Here is a 13,300-nt window from a genome sequence, read left to right on the forward strand (position 1 = left end):
CTATCCATCCTATAGTCGCATCCTATCCATCCTATAGCCCCATCATATCCATCCTATCCATCCTATAGTCCCATCCTATCCATCATATAGCCCCATCCTATCCACCCTATAGCCCCATCCTATAGCCCCATCATATAGCTACATCCTATAGCCCCATCCTATCCATCCTATATCCCCATCCTATAGCCCCATCATATCCATCCTATCCATCCTATATCCCCATCCTATAGCCCCATCATATCCATCCTATCCATCCTATAGCCCCATCCTATCCATGCTATAGCCCCATCCTATCCATCCTATAGTCGCATCCTATCCATCCTATAGCCCCATCCTATAGCCCCATCCTATCCATCCTATAGACCCATTCTATAGCCCCATCCTATCCATCCTATAGTCCCATCCTATCCATCATATAGCCCCATCTTTTATATCACCCTATAGCCCCATCCTATAGCCCCATCATAATGTTGTCTACATCCTATGCTTTAGCCCCATCCTATCCATCCTATATCCCCATCCTACCTAGCCCCATCATATCCATAAAATAAAAATCCTATAGCCCCATCATATAGCCCCATCCTATAGCCCCATCCTATAGCCCCATCCTATCCATCCTATAGCCCCATCCTGTAGCCCCATCCTATAGCCCCATCCTATAGTCTATCCATCCTATAGCCCCATCCTATCCATCCTATAGCCCCATCCTATAGCCCCATCCTATAGCCCCATCCTATAGCCCCATCCTATAGCCCCATCCTATCCATCCTATAGCCCCATCCTATAGCCCCATCCTATAGCCCCATCCTATCCATCCTATAGCCCCATCCTATAGCCCCATCCTATCCATCCTATAGCCCCATCCTATAGCCCCATCCTATAGCCCCATCCTATAGCCCCATCATATCCATCCTATAGCCCCATCCTATAGCCCCATCCTATCCATCCTATCCATCCTAGCCCCATCCTATAGCCCCATCCTATCCATCCTATAGCCCCATCCTATCCATCCTATAGCCCCATCCTATAGCCCCATCCTATCCATCCTATAGCCCCATCCTATCCATCCTATAGCCCCATCCTATAGCCCCATCCTATAGCCCCATCATATCCATCCTATAGCCCCATCCTATAGCCCCATTCTATAGCCTCATCCTATAACCCCATCCTATCCATCCTATAGCCCCATCCTATCCATCCTATAGCCCCATCCTATAGCCCCATCCTATCCATCCTATAGCCCCATCATATAGCCCCATCCTATAGCCCCATCCTATCCATCGTATAGCCCCATCCTATAGCCCCATCCTATAGCCCCATCCTATAGCCCCATCCTATCCATCCTATAGCCCCATCCTATCCATCCTATAGCCCCATCCTATAGCCCCATCCTATCCATCCTATAGCCCCATCCTATCCATCCTATAGCCCCATCATATAGCCCCATCCTATAGCCCCATTCTATAGCCCCATCCTATAGCCCCATCCTATAGCCCCATTATAGGCTATATCTCAATCGAATTGAAAGAAGAATAATATTTTCTCGTGCTCCTAGATTTTATTTTGTCCTCCTCACTTTTTAAAGTTGGGAGCACCAGTCCTACCAATGAAACATTTTAATTTAGAGCCCATAGAGAACCTTAACTTGCCTCTGGCCAGATAGGTCACACAGTCTCTCACAAGAAGAAGAAGAAAAAGAAGAAGAGAAGGAACTATACAACATGGTTTACATATCATGTTTGGGTCAGTTCTTCTGGACCCACTCAGTCTGTATCTTCTTGCCCATTTCAGAGTCTGGATTCAGGCAGAGTGTTCTTGGTGGTAATCAAAAAAATCTAACCTTAATTATAATCCACATAATTCACATTTCCTGTAGCTGCGGGATTATTTTCATGACGTAGCATACTGGCTCAAATTAAGATCCTACATACATCGTTTTGTGAAAAAAAAAACATTTGATGACATATTTGATGACGTAGAAATGTCATGGTACAACGGTAGTTACCCAATAATAACGTGAACCATGTAAAAGCAACACATCATAAAGTTAATATGCCAAGTTAATCAAGTCAATGAATGTACATGTAGGATAGAACTCACACTATCTCTACGTGGTTGTTACGAGACGTCGCCAAGCCAATAGATGGCGCTGCTGTTATGTGTATCTGAGTGTGGTACCCTATACCCTATAGTAGGAGTGAGCAAAGTTAGGCATTCATTACTATGTGCTGAATGGAGCTGTATACATGCTACACAATGGTTCTGAAATAAAGACCTTCTAATCAATATTACCTTGCTCTTGATTATCATAAACATTACCTTGCTCTTGTTTAGCACAAACATTACCTTGCTATTGTTTAGCACAAACATTACCTTGCTCTTGATTAGCATCAACATTACCTTGCTCTTTATTAGCACAAACATTACCTTGCTATTGTTTAGCACAAACATTACCTTGCTCTTGTTTAGCACAAACATTACCTTACTATTGTTTAGCACAAACATTACCTTACTATTGTTTAGCACAAACATTACCTTACTCTTGTTTAGCACAAACATTACCTTGCTATTGTTTAGCACAAACATTACCTTGCTCTTGATTAGCACAAACATGTGGTCACAGATATGGCTTCTCTGATGAATGGTGTGTTGGAGAACACATGTGTTCTCAGGCACAGAGATTTTATTTTATTTTTTATTTATCCGTTATTTTACCAGGTAAGTTGACTGAGAACATGTTCTCATTTGCAGCAACGACCTGGGGAATAGTTACAGGGGAGAGGAGGGGGATTAATGAGCCAATTGTAAACTGGGGATTATTAGGTGACCATGATGGTTTGAGGGTCAGATTTGGGAATTTAGCCAGGACACCGGGGTTAACACCTCTACTCTTACGACAAGTGCCATGGGATCTTTAATGACCTCAGAGAGTCAGGACACCCGTTTAACGTCCCATCCGAAAGACGGCACCCTACACATGGTGTTCACATGGTGTTCTCAGAGACACAGGCACCGCCGTCTGCCATGCATCAGGAGAGCTGGGGAACATGAGGCAAAATGAGTCATGCTTAAATAAGGGTACATACATTTACATTTTTTTAACTAGGCAAGTCAGTTAAGAACAAATTCTTATTTTCAATGACGGCCTAGGAACAGTGGGTTAACTGCTTGTTCAGGGGCAGAACGACAGATTTGTACCTTGCCAGCTCAGGGGTTTGAACTTGCAACCTACCGGTTACTAGTCCAACGCTCTAACCAGTAGGCTACGCTGCCGCCCCAATAGAGCATACCAAACACATTCATAAGCATTACTAAGAATTTTGTGAATGTTATTGAGCAAACAGAAACAGAAACACTGTCTAAATGGTCGCTGTTCAGTTCAAGGAAGCTAAACCTTCATATCTTTCGTTTATTCTATCATTTACAGATAAATACTGTACATAACTAATAAATTGTTATATGGCAATTGTATTATGATATGAAATATTCTAGGCTACTACAGTATATCATAATATATTATGTCACGGCGTATTACACCATATGGTATCATATTGGTCTTACCATCATCAGTTTAAACTATCAGTTCGGGAAAAAAACATGGCTCCTTCTAAAAAGCTGAAGAATAGAATCCTGAGGTCTGGAAGACTATTGGTCGCTGTGGCTTAGCGTTCTACCAAGGAGACAAGAAAGAATGAATGTGTACAACATGTGAAGGTATTTTATAGCAGCAAGGAGAGGAAAACCCCTCAACCCCTGGAAAACACCTGGTAACTCCTGGGAAACCCCTGGAAAACTCCTGGGAAACCCCTGTCAACCCCTGTCATACCAACACGTTGTAAATAGCTATAGATTTACTTTATAAAACTAAATTCTATAGTTTCGAAGGAAGGATGAAATAATGCTGTCTCTGCCTGGCCGGTTCCCCTCTTTCCACTAAGATTCTCTGCCTCTAACCCTATTACAGGGGCTGAGTCACTGGCTTACTGGTGCTCTTTCATGCCGTCCCTAGGAGGGGTGCGTCACTTGAGTGGGTTGAGTCACTGATGTGATCTTCCTGTCTGGGTTGGCACCCCCACCTTGGGTTGTGCCGTGGCGGAGAGCTTTGTGGGCTATACTCGGCCTTGTCTCAGGATGGTAAGTTGGTGGTTGAAGATATCCCTCTAGTGGTGTAGGGGCTGTGCTTTGGCAAAGTGGGTGGGGTTATATCCTTCCTGTTTGGCCCTGTCCGGGGGTATCATCGGATGGGGCCACAGTGTCTCCTGACCCCTCCTGTCTCAGCCTCCAGTATTTATGCTGCAGTAGTTTATGTGTCAGGGGGCTAGGGTCAGTTTGTTATATCTGGAGTACTTCTCCTGTCTTATCTGGTGTCCTGTGTGAATTTAAGTATGCTCTCTCTAATTCTCCCTAGGAACTGAGTCCTAGGACCATGCCTCAGGACTACCTGGCATGAGGACTCCTTGCTGTCCCCAGTGCACGTGGCCGTGCTGTTGCTCCAGTTTCAACTGTTCTGCCTGCGGCTATGGAATCCTGACCTGTTCACCGGACGTGCTACCTGTCCCAGACATGCTGTTTTCAACTCTCTAGAGACAGCAGGAGTGGTATAGATACTCTTAATGATTGGCTGACTTGAGGTGCTGACTTGCTGCACCCTCGACAACTACTGTGATCATTATTATTTGACCATGCTGAACATTTGAACATCTTGGCCATGTTCTGTTATAATCTCCACCCGGCACAGCCAGAAGAGGACTGGCCACCCCGCATAGCCTGGTTCCTCTCTAGGTTTCTTCCTAGGTTTTGGCCTTTCTAGGGAGTTTTTCCTAGCCACTGTGCTTCTACACCTGCATTGCTTGCTGTTTGGGGTTTTAGACTTGGTTTCTGTACAGCACTTTGAGATATCAGCTGATGTACGAAGGGCTATATAAATTGATTTGATTTGATTCACATTCATATTATTGTGTTGTTTTTGTGAAAGTGTGAAGTTAGCATTTTATTTAATTTTGAAATGTGTGGGTGGGATGGGATCTAACTTTGGGGTCCCACTTATAACCAACTACAACTTAAAACGTCTTCATAAACCCTTGACAATATGCCTAAGCTTCAGAAATCATTTGTAAGCAAATGTAATTCTATACAGGTGTAACGGATGTGAAATAGCTAGCTAGCTAGTTAGCGGTGTTCGTTGACATATAAGTGTAACGGATGTGAAATAGCTAGCTAGTTAGTTAGCGGTGTTCGTTGACATATAAGTGTAACGGATGTGAAACGGCTAGCTAGTTAGTGGTGGTGCGCGCTAAATAGCGTTTCAATCGGTGACGTCACTTGCTCTGAGACCTTGAAGTAGTGGCTCCCCTTGCTCTGTAAGGGCCGCGGCTTTTGTGGAGCGATGGGTAACGATGCTTCGTGGGTGACTGTTGTTGATGTGTGCAGAGGGTCCCTGGTTTGCGGCCGGGTATGGGCGAGGGGACGGTCTAAAGTTATACTGTTACATTGGTGCTGTGACCCGGATTACTGGTTGCTGCGGAAAAGGAGGAGGTCAAAAGGGTGATGTGTGCAGAGGGTCCCTGGTTCGCGCCCGGGTATGGGCGAGGGGACGGTCTAAAGTTATACTGTTACACAAGCGTGGCAAAAAGGGTTAGAAACTACATAGCAATTTGGCCAGTGTTACCTAGAGTTGATTTTTCAGTGTAAAATGTCCTAGTGTTGATTCACTAATAGTTCAAATGTGTGTGTTAATAACCAGATGTGAGTGTGGCAGTGTGATTGTCAGTTTTACTCTGTTGAGAGTACAACATTCCTATCAAAACCATGCCTATCACAATCATATTTCCCAGCATGCTCTACTGCAAGTAGATTTTTTTTAGGAATGTTTTTCATATCTTTGTTTTTGCATGTACATTGATTGCTTGATTAATATTATGCTACACAAAGAGAAATAACATTTTCCTAATCAAATCCAATCATTTATTTAGATAATAATTCATTTAGATTCATTGCACCCGTTATTAAAAGGGTTGTCTCCCAGTCCCTTCCACACTAAACTGCAAAAAAAGTGTTTATTTCCTGTGCATTCTTAAATGACCTCCCCCAGACTGAGGATCCACAATTGGAAGGCATTGTGTCATCGGCCATAACCCCACCCCTCCTGTAGATTAAGTTACCTGGACGCTGAGTTTCCTTCTGTTATTGGTCATCCAGTTGCATTGTTTAGGAGAAAGTCACAGTACAGCCAAACCGGAAAATGCCACCTAGGTGCCTCATCTCTGGATACAAGACACAGAAGCTTTTTTAAGTCATCCTAACAAGGTCCAGAACGCCTGCGAAGATGTTGGAATTTGCCAGAAAAGTCTGAACTTTTCAAAGTAGTCTGCCATGTGCCATGCTAATTTGACCAAACAGGAATAGTGGAGCTCAACATGCATAAAATAGCTGACAGAAGAACCTGTACCGTCGATTTATCCTGACCAACAGGTAAATATAATATTACCAATTTAGACCCACTATTTTTGGAAGTGGGATTGTCATTCATTCACACCAAATTGACCCCTAATCACAACCTGTTGTCATGGCCTTTGTCTACAGTAGTTTTATTGTTTATATATGATGTGGAACTGTTTGTGGACCACAAGAGAGATCGGGTGTCAAACTGATCCAGTCGTTTTCCGAACTCACATCTTCTTCGTCCCTAGAAGCCAGTAGCTTGAACATACAGTGCCTTCGGAAAGTCTTCAGACCACTTGACTTTTTCCACATTTTGTTACATTACAGCCTTATTCTAAAAAAAAATGTTTTTAAGTATACTCATAAATCTACACACAATACCCCATAATGACAAAGAAAAAACAGGTTGTTAGAATAATAATAAAAAATAATAAAAAATGAAATATCAGATTTACGTAAGTATTCAGACCCTTTTCTCAATGCTTTGTTGAGGCACCTTTGGCAGCGCTTACAGCATAGATTCTTCTTGGGTCTGACGCTACAAGCTTGGCACCTGTATTTGGGGAGTTTCTCCCAATATTCTATGCAGATCATCTCAAGCTCTATCAGGTTTGATGGGGAGCGTTGATGGACCAGGGCCACAGCCACACCAAGGGTTTTCAGGTCTCTCCAGAGATGTTCGATCAGGTTAAAGTCCAGGCTCTGGCTGGGACATTCAAGAACATTCAGAGACTTGTCCTGAAGCCACTTCTGCGTTGTCTTGGATGTGTGCTTATGGTCGTTGTGCTGTTAGAAGGTGAACCATCGCCCCAGTCTGAGGTCCTGAGCATTCTGGAGCAGGTTTTCATCAAGGATCTCTCTGTACTTTGCTCTGTTCATATTTGCTTCGATCCTGACTAGTCTCCCAGTCCCTGCCACTGAAAAACATCCCCACAGCATGGTGCTGCCACCACCATGCTTCACGATAGGGATGGTGCCAGGTTTCTGACAGACATGACGCTTGGCATTCAGGCCAAATAGTTTCTATCTTGGTATCATCAGACCAGAGAATCTTGTTTCTCACGGTCTGAGAGTCTTAAGGTGCCTTTTGGCAAACTCCAAGCGGTCTATCATGTGCCTTTTACTGAGGATTGGCGTCCGTCTGGCCATTCTACCATAAAGGCCTGATTGGTGGAGTGCTGCAGAGATAGTTGTCCTTCTGGAAGGTTCTCTCATCTCCACAGAGGAACTCTAGAACTCCATTAGGTTCTTGGCCACCTCCCTGACCAATAACCTTCTCCCCTGATTTCTCAGTTCGCCCGGGTGGCCAGCTCTAGTAAGAACTGGTTGATGGTTGGTTCCAAACTTCTTCCTTCAATGCTGCAGAAAAATGTTGGTACCCTTCCCCAGATCTGTGCCTCGACACAATCCTATCTCGGAGCTCTACGGAAAATTCCTTTGAGGGGTCAGAATACTTTCCGAAGGCACTGTATATGGCTTGATCTGTTGGATTTCTCATGCCCACTTTTGCAACGTAATGCCTGCCCTTCGACCTTACGCCTGTCCACGTGTGAAAGTTCAAGTAAATCATGTGATAAAGAAGGTGAAAAGAGACTGGAGGCCCGATTAAATGGTTTAGGTCTAAAATAGCAGTGTTTATTTGTCAAGTAAAAAAAAAAAAAAAAGTTTATATCAAAACTCTGTGGTGCAGCAGTTAGTCGTTGGTTTTAGTAGCCTACAATCAGTTGGAATATCCTAAAGAATACCAGGTTTGCATCTTACATCATGCTTTCATGTTGACTATTTTTTTTTACTGTGAATTTATGGCATTCTTTAGGATTTTAAAGACAGAAGCTTCTACTATGCTAAATGCCAAGAGTGTGCATAGCTGTCATCAAAGAAAAGGCTGGCTACTTTGAAGAATCTCAAATATTAAATATATTTTGATTTGTTTGGCACTTTTTGTGATTACTACATGATTCCATATGTGTTATTTCATAGTGTTGATGTCTTCACTGTTATTGTACAATGTAGAAAATTGTAAAAAATAAATAAAACCTTGAATGAGCAGGTGTTCTAAAACTTTTGACCGGTAGTATAGGTCCTAAGGTTAACTTACAAAGCAGGAACAAAAAGATGCCTATTAGGCCAGAGGACCAGAAGCCTAGGAAATTAGAATTGATCATACAACCTTCCTCCATGGACTGGATACAGGATAGGAGAGAGAGAACAGACATTCATTTCCATTTGTAATATCTGAAGGTGTAACCTTTCAACCCAAAACCAACCACCATTGACCAATCAAACAATACCAAGTTTACCGAGCAACCTGACCAACAATGCCCAACCTCCACAGGGTGTCACAGCATTTAAAGGCTTGTGTGGGGAATGAGACCAACGTAAATATGACAGAATCCCTGAGAAGACAATAAAATCCCTTTGCATAGAGTAATTTAGAGTTCACCCTGTCCAGATTCAAGTTACCACAGAGATCATACATCCATATAGAGAGCATCAGAGTTATCCTCAGAGGACAGTTACCACAGAGATCCTACATCTATATAGAGAGCATCAGAGTTATCCTCAGAGGACAGTTACCACAGAGATCATACATCCATATAGACAGCATCAGAGTTATCCTCAGAGGACAAGTTACCACAGAGATCATACATCCATATAGAGAGCATCAGAGTTATCCTCAGAGGACAAGTTACCACAGAGATCCTACATCTATATAGACAGCATCAGAGTTATCCCCAGAGGACAAGTTACCACAGAGATCATACATCCATATAGACAGCATCAGAGTTATCCTCAGAGGACAAGTTACCACAGATATCATACATCCATATAGAGAGCATCAGATTTATCCTCAGAGGACACATTCCAGATACAAACCAAACATGCATGGTATAGTAGTATTCCGTCACAATAGTCAGTCCTCTAGATACTTTAACAGAGAGAGACAGTACATTTTGCCCCCTCAGAGGGGGAATGACTGACTAGTCCTTGGGTATTGTAGTTTGTTCCTGGACCATTTGTCATGCAGCTCCAGGTGTCAGAGAGTTACAAGAGAACTGGGACATTTTCAGCTTCCAGGAATTGTGTGCAGATTCTTGCGAAATGGGGCTGTGCCTTATCATGTTGAAACATGACGACATGACGGTGGTAGGCCTGATCACAGTCGATGATGAGCTGATCGTAGACTACAGGAAACAGTCCCCATTCACATCGACAGGGGAGCAGATCGAGAGCTCCAAGTTCCTCTGTTAAAATCACAAAGTACTTAAAATAGTCCACAGTCGTGAAGAACGTGTGACAGCGCCTCTTCACCCTCAAGAGGCTGAAAAGGTTTGGCATGGGCCTGTCATTCCAAATAGTGTCCCCCCTGCACGATTAACGTCCATTGCTATATCAACGGTGTGATGACCAAACGCATTGAATGTTGGAGACCATTACAGTCTAAATTACATTATTTTCATCCCCACTATGCAAAGTAATTATTTCAGCGACAATTTTTGCTTAGCTAATAAAATAAAATAAATTACTTCAAAGTACTTTTGGGAACCTTGTTAACATTTCAACAACATGAAATCCACGTCTTAAACGTTGCTACGTTTCGGAAAAAAAGCAAAGAAAAAGCTGCTTCATAGTTATTTATCTGACAGATCACAAAGTTTGGTCAGGGTGTGATCTGAGTGGGCATTCTGTTTACATGTCTAGTTTGTCTGTTTCTATGTTTGGGCCTGATATGGTTCTCAATCAGAGGCAGGTGTTAGTCATTGTCTCTGATTGGGAACCATATTTAGGTAGCCTGTTTTGTCTTTGTGTTTGTTACACCAGATAGGGCTGTTTTTGTTTTTTTCATGGGTCTTGTATTTTGTTCTATTTTCATCTTTATTAAAGATGTATCTAAATAACCACGCTGCGTTTTGGTACGCCTCTCCTTCGACACAAGAATCCTGTGACAGTCTGCCTTTACCTATTACCTTCACCTATTATATCAGTAGTCATCCATTATGATTCATGTTATTCCATCTCACATAGCTCATTAGCCCACCCATTTGATTGACTATATATGTATCTATTGTAAGTCCTAGGATACAACAATGAATAATGTTGAACTAACAAACACCATCAAGGGACACCTTACAATTAACAATAATTGAACACCTTGTGAAACAGCTGTGAAAACCAACCTGGCAATATTTTTAAGATGTAAATACATAACTTTGATTTTTTTTTTTGGTACAGATGTGTCATTCATTTATTTTCACGTGTTTTATTTACACTCACATGGCAATCAGATGGAAATACTGAATTCTGGTGTGTGGAATAGAGAGGAGGTGGGTGGAATAGAGAGGAGGTGGGTGGAATAGAGAGGAGGTGGGTGCTATGTAATGCTATGTGGATGGAATAGAGAGGAGGTGGGTGGAATAGAGAGGAGGTGGGTGGAATAGAGAGGAGGTGGGTGGAATAGAGAGGAGGTGGGTGGAATAGAGAGGAGATGGGTGCTATGTGGATGGAATAGAGAGGAGGTGGGTGGAATAGAGAGGAGGTGGGTGGAATAGAGAGGAGGTGGGTGGAATAGAGAGGAGGTGGGTGGAATAGAGGAGATGGGTGCTATGTGGATGGAATAGAGAGGAGGTGGGTGGAATAGAGAGGAGGTGGGTGGAATAGAGAGGAGGTGGGTGGAATAGAGAGGAGATGGGTGCTATGTGAATGGAATAGAGAGGAGGTGGGTGGAATAGAGAGGAGGTGGGTGGAATAGAGAGGAGGTGGGTGGAATAGAGAGGAGATGGGTGCTATTTGGATGGAATAGAGAGAGGAGGTGGGTGGAATAGAGAGGAGGTGAGGTGTGGAATAGAGAGGAGATGGGTGCTATGTGGATGGAATAGAGAGGAGGTGGGTGGAATAGAGAGGAGGTGGGTGGAATAGAGAGGAGGTGGGTGGAATAGAGAGGAGGTGGGTGGAATAGAGAGGAGATGGGTGCTATGTGGATGGAATAGAGAGGAGGTGGGTGGAATAGAGAGGAGGTGGGTGGAATAGAGAGGTGTGTGGAATAGAGAGGAGGTGGGTGGAATAGAGAGGAGGTGGGTGGAATAGAGAGGAGATGGGTGCTATGTGGATGGAATAGAGAGGAGGTGGGTGGAATAGAGAGGAGGTGGGTGCTATGTGGATGGGAGGTTCTGCCTGTCACAAGTTCTCAACAGGCAGTCAGTCTCGGAAGGGGGACTGGAAAAGGGAGACAGCGGAGTCCAGGCACTACTACTCTCTTTGTTCTGGGTGTTTTTAGTTCATCTGTGTATCTCACAGTGGTATAAAATACTTGAGTAAAAATACTTTAAAGTATTAGTTCAGTCGTTTTTTGGGGTATCTGTACTTTTTATATTTTGTCAACTTTTACTTCACTACATTCCTAAAGAAAATAATGTACTTTTTGCTCCATACATTTTCCCTGACACCCAAAAGTTATTGTTGCATGTTTTCCCTACTATTAAGTTTTCTGATGACACAACAGTGATCACCAGTGATCACCGACAACAAGGATACGGCCTATGGGAGGAGGTCAGAGAACTGGCAGTGTGGTGCCAGGACAACAACCTCTCCCTCAATGTCAGCAAGACAAAGGAGCTGATCGTGGACTACAGGAAAAGGCAGGCCGAACAGGCCCCCATTAACATCGACAGGGCTGTAGTGGAGCGGGTCAAGAGTTTCAAGTTCCTTGGTGTCCACATCACCAACGTACTATCATGGTCCAAACACACCAAGACAGTCGTGAAGAGAGCACAACAAAACTTTTTCCCCCCTCAGGAGACTGAAAAGACTTGGCATGGGCCCCCAGATCCTCAAAAGGTTCTACAGCTGCACCATCGAGAGGATCCTGACCAGTTGCATCACCACCTGGTATGGCAACTGCTCAGCATCTGACCAAAAGGCGCTACAGAGGGTAGTGCAAACGGCCCAGTACATCACTGGGGCCAAGCTTCTTGCCATCCAGGACCTATATAATAGGTGGGTGGCGTCAGATGAAAGCCCATAAAATTGTCAGACTCTAGTCACCCAAGTTATATTTTTTTCTCTGCTACCGCACTGCAAGCGGTAACCGGAGCACCAAAAGTCTGGGACCAAAAGGCTCCTCAACAGCTTCTACCTCCAAGCCATTAGACTGCTGAACAAGTCATAAAAATCACCAAAGGACAATTAACATTGTGGCAAATGGCAAGAACAGTTTGTTTTTGAAGGGCCCCTATTTCTGGGTTGATTTAGCCCAGAATAACCCTCTTACGACTCCAACCAATGCACCTGTAGTTCAGTCTCAGGTTATTTTATCCCAGCAACTTGGGTTCCCAATGGACTAATTAACCATATGCTAAAAATCCTCAATCAATCAAGTCAATCTCAGAAACCTAGAGTAAAACGACATGCACATGTATGACTCTTCGATTGACACAGGGTTACAGAACAATGAAGCAAGTTTATACAAAATTCAAGAAACGGGCATAAAAAGTCCTTGTTCAACCAGTCAGTCAATATCACAGATCAATAATCAAACAAGCAATTATGATAAGCAAACATTAACCATGGATTAGAAACCTTCATCGCCCTTATCTAAACCCCTATCAGGCTGCCAATGCAATATTTTTTTGCCAATTACAATTCTATGAGAAGCGGGGCAATTAATAACGGTTTCTTACCCTTTACGACTAGGATGATCAGTCGTGTGTCTAAAAACTCTTATCAGCTACTTTAAAACGTATCTCAATAAGGTAACATTAAGGATTTGTTCTAGAGCTTTACTTTTAACACTTTAAGAATTAAAAATCAAGTATAATAGAAATCTATGTCTTAAGCTAAAAAGCGACAGCAAAATCTTCCT

General features: G+C 43.2%; 1 long non-coding RNA gene across 1 annotated transcript; it reads right to left on the minus strand.

Moving 5' to 3' along the window:
* Window positions 1–1,538: 1,538 nt before the first annotated feature.
* On the minus strand, window positions 1,539–3,673 carry LOC135574624 (uncharacterized). Its single transcript, XR_010465489.1, has 2 exons — window positions 3,562–3,673; window positions 1,539–3,038 (listed from the first exon to the last, which is right to left on the minus strand). It is a non-coding gene; the product is annotated as an uncharacterized LOC135574624 (long non-coding RNA).
* Between the last annotated feature and the right edge of the window lie 9,627 nt (window positions 3,674–13,300).

Source organism: Oncorhynchus nerka, linkage group LG13, assembly GCF_034236695.1.
Source record: "Oncorhynchus nerka isolate Pitt River linkage group LG13, Oner_Uvic_2.0, whole genome shotgun sequence".
In the NCBI taxonomy this organism is placed as follows: domain Eukaryota; kingdom Metazoa; phylum Chordata; class Actinopteri; order Salmoniformes; family Salmonidae; genus Oncorhynchus; species Oncorhynchus nerka.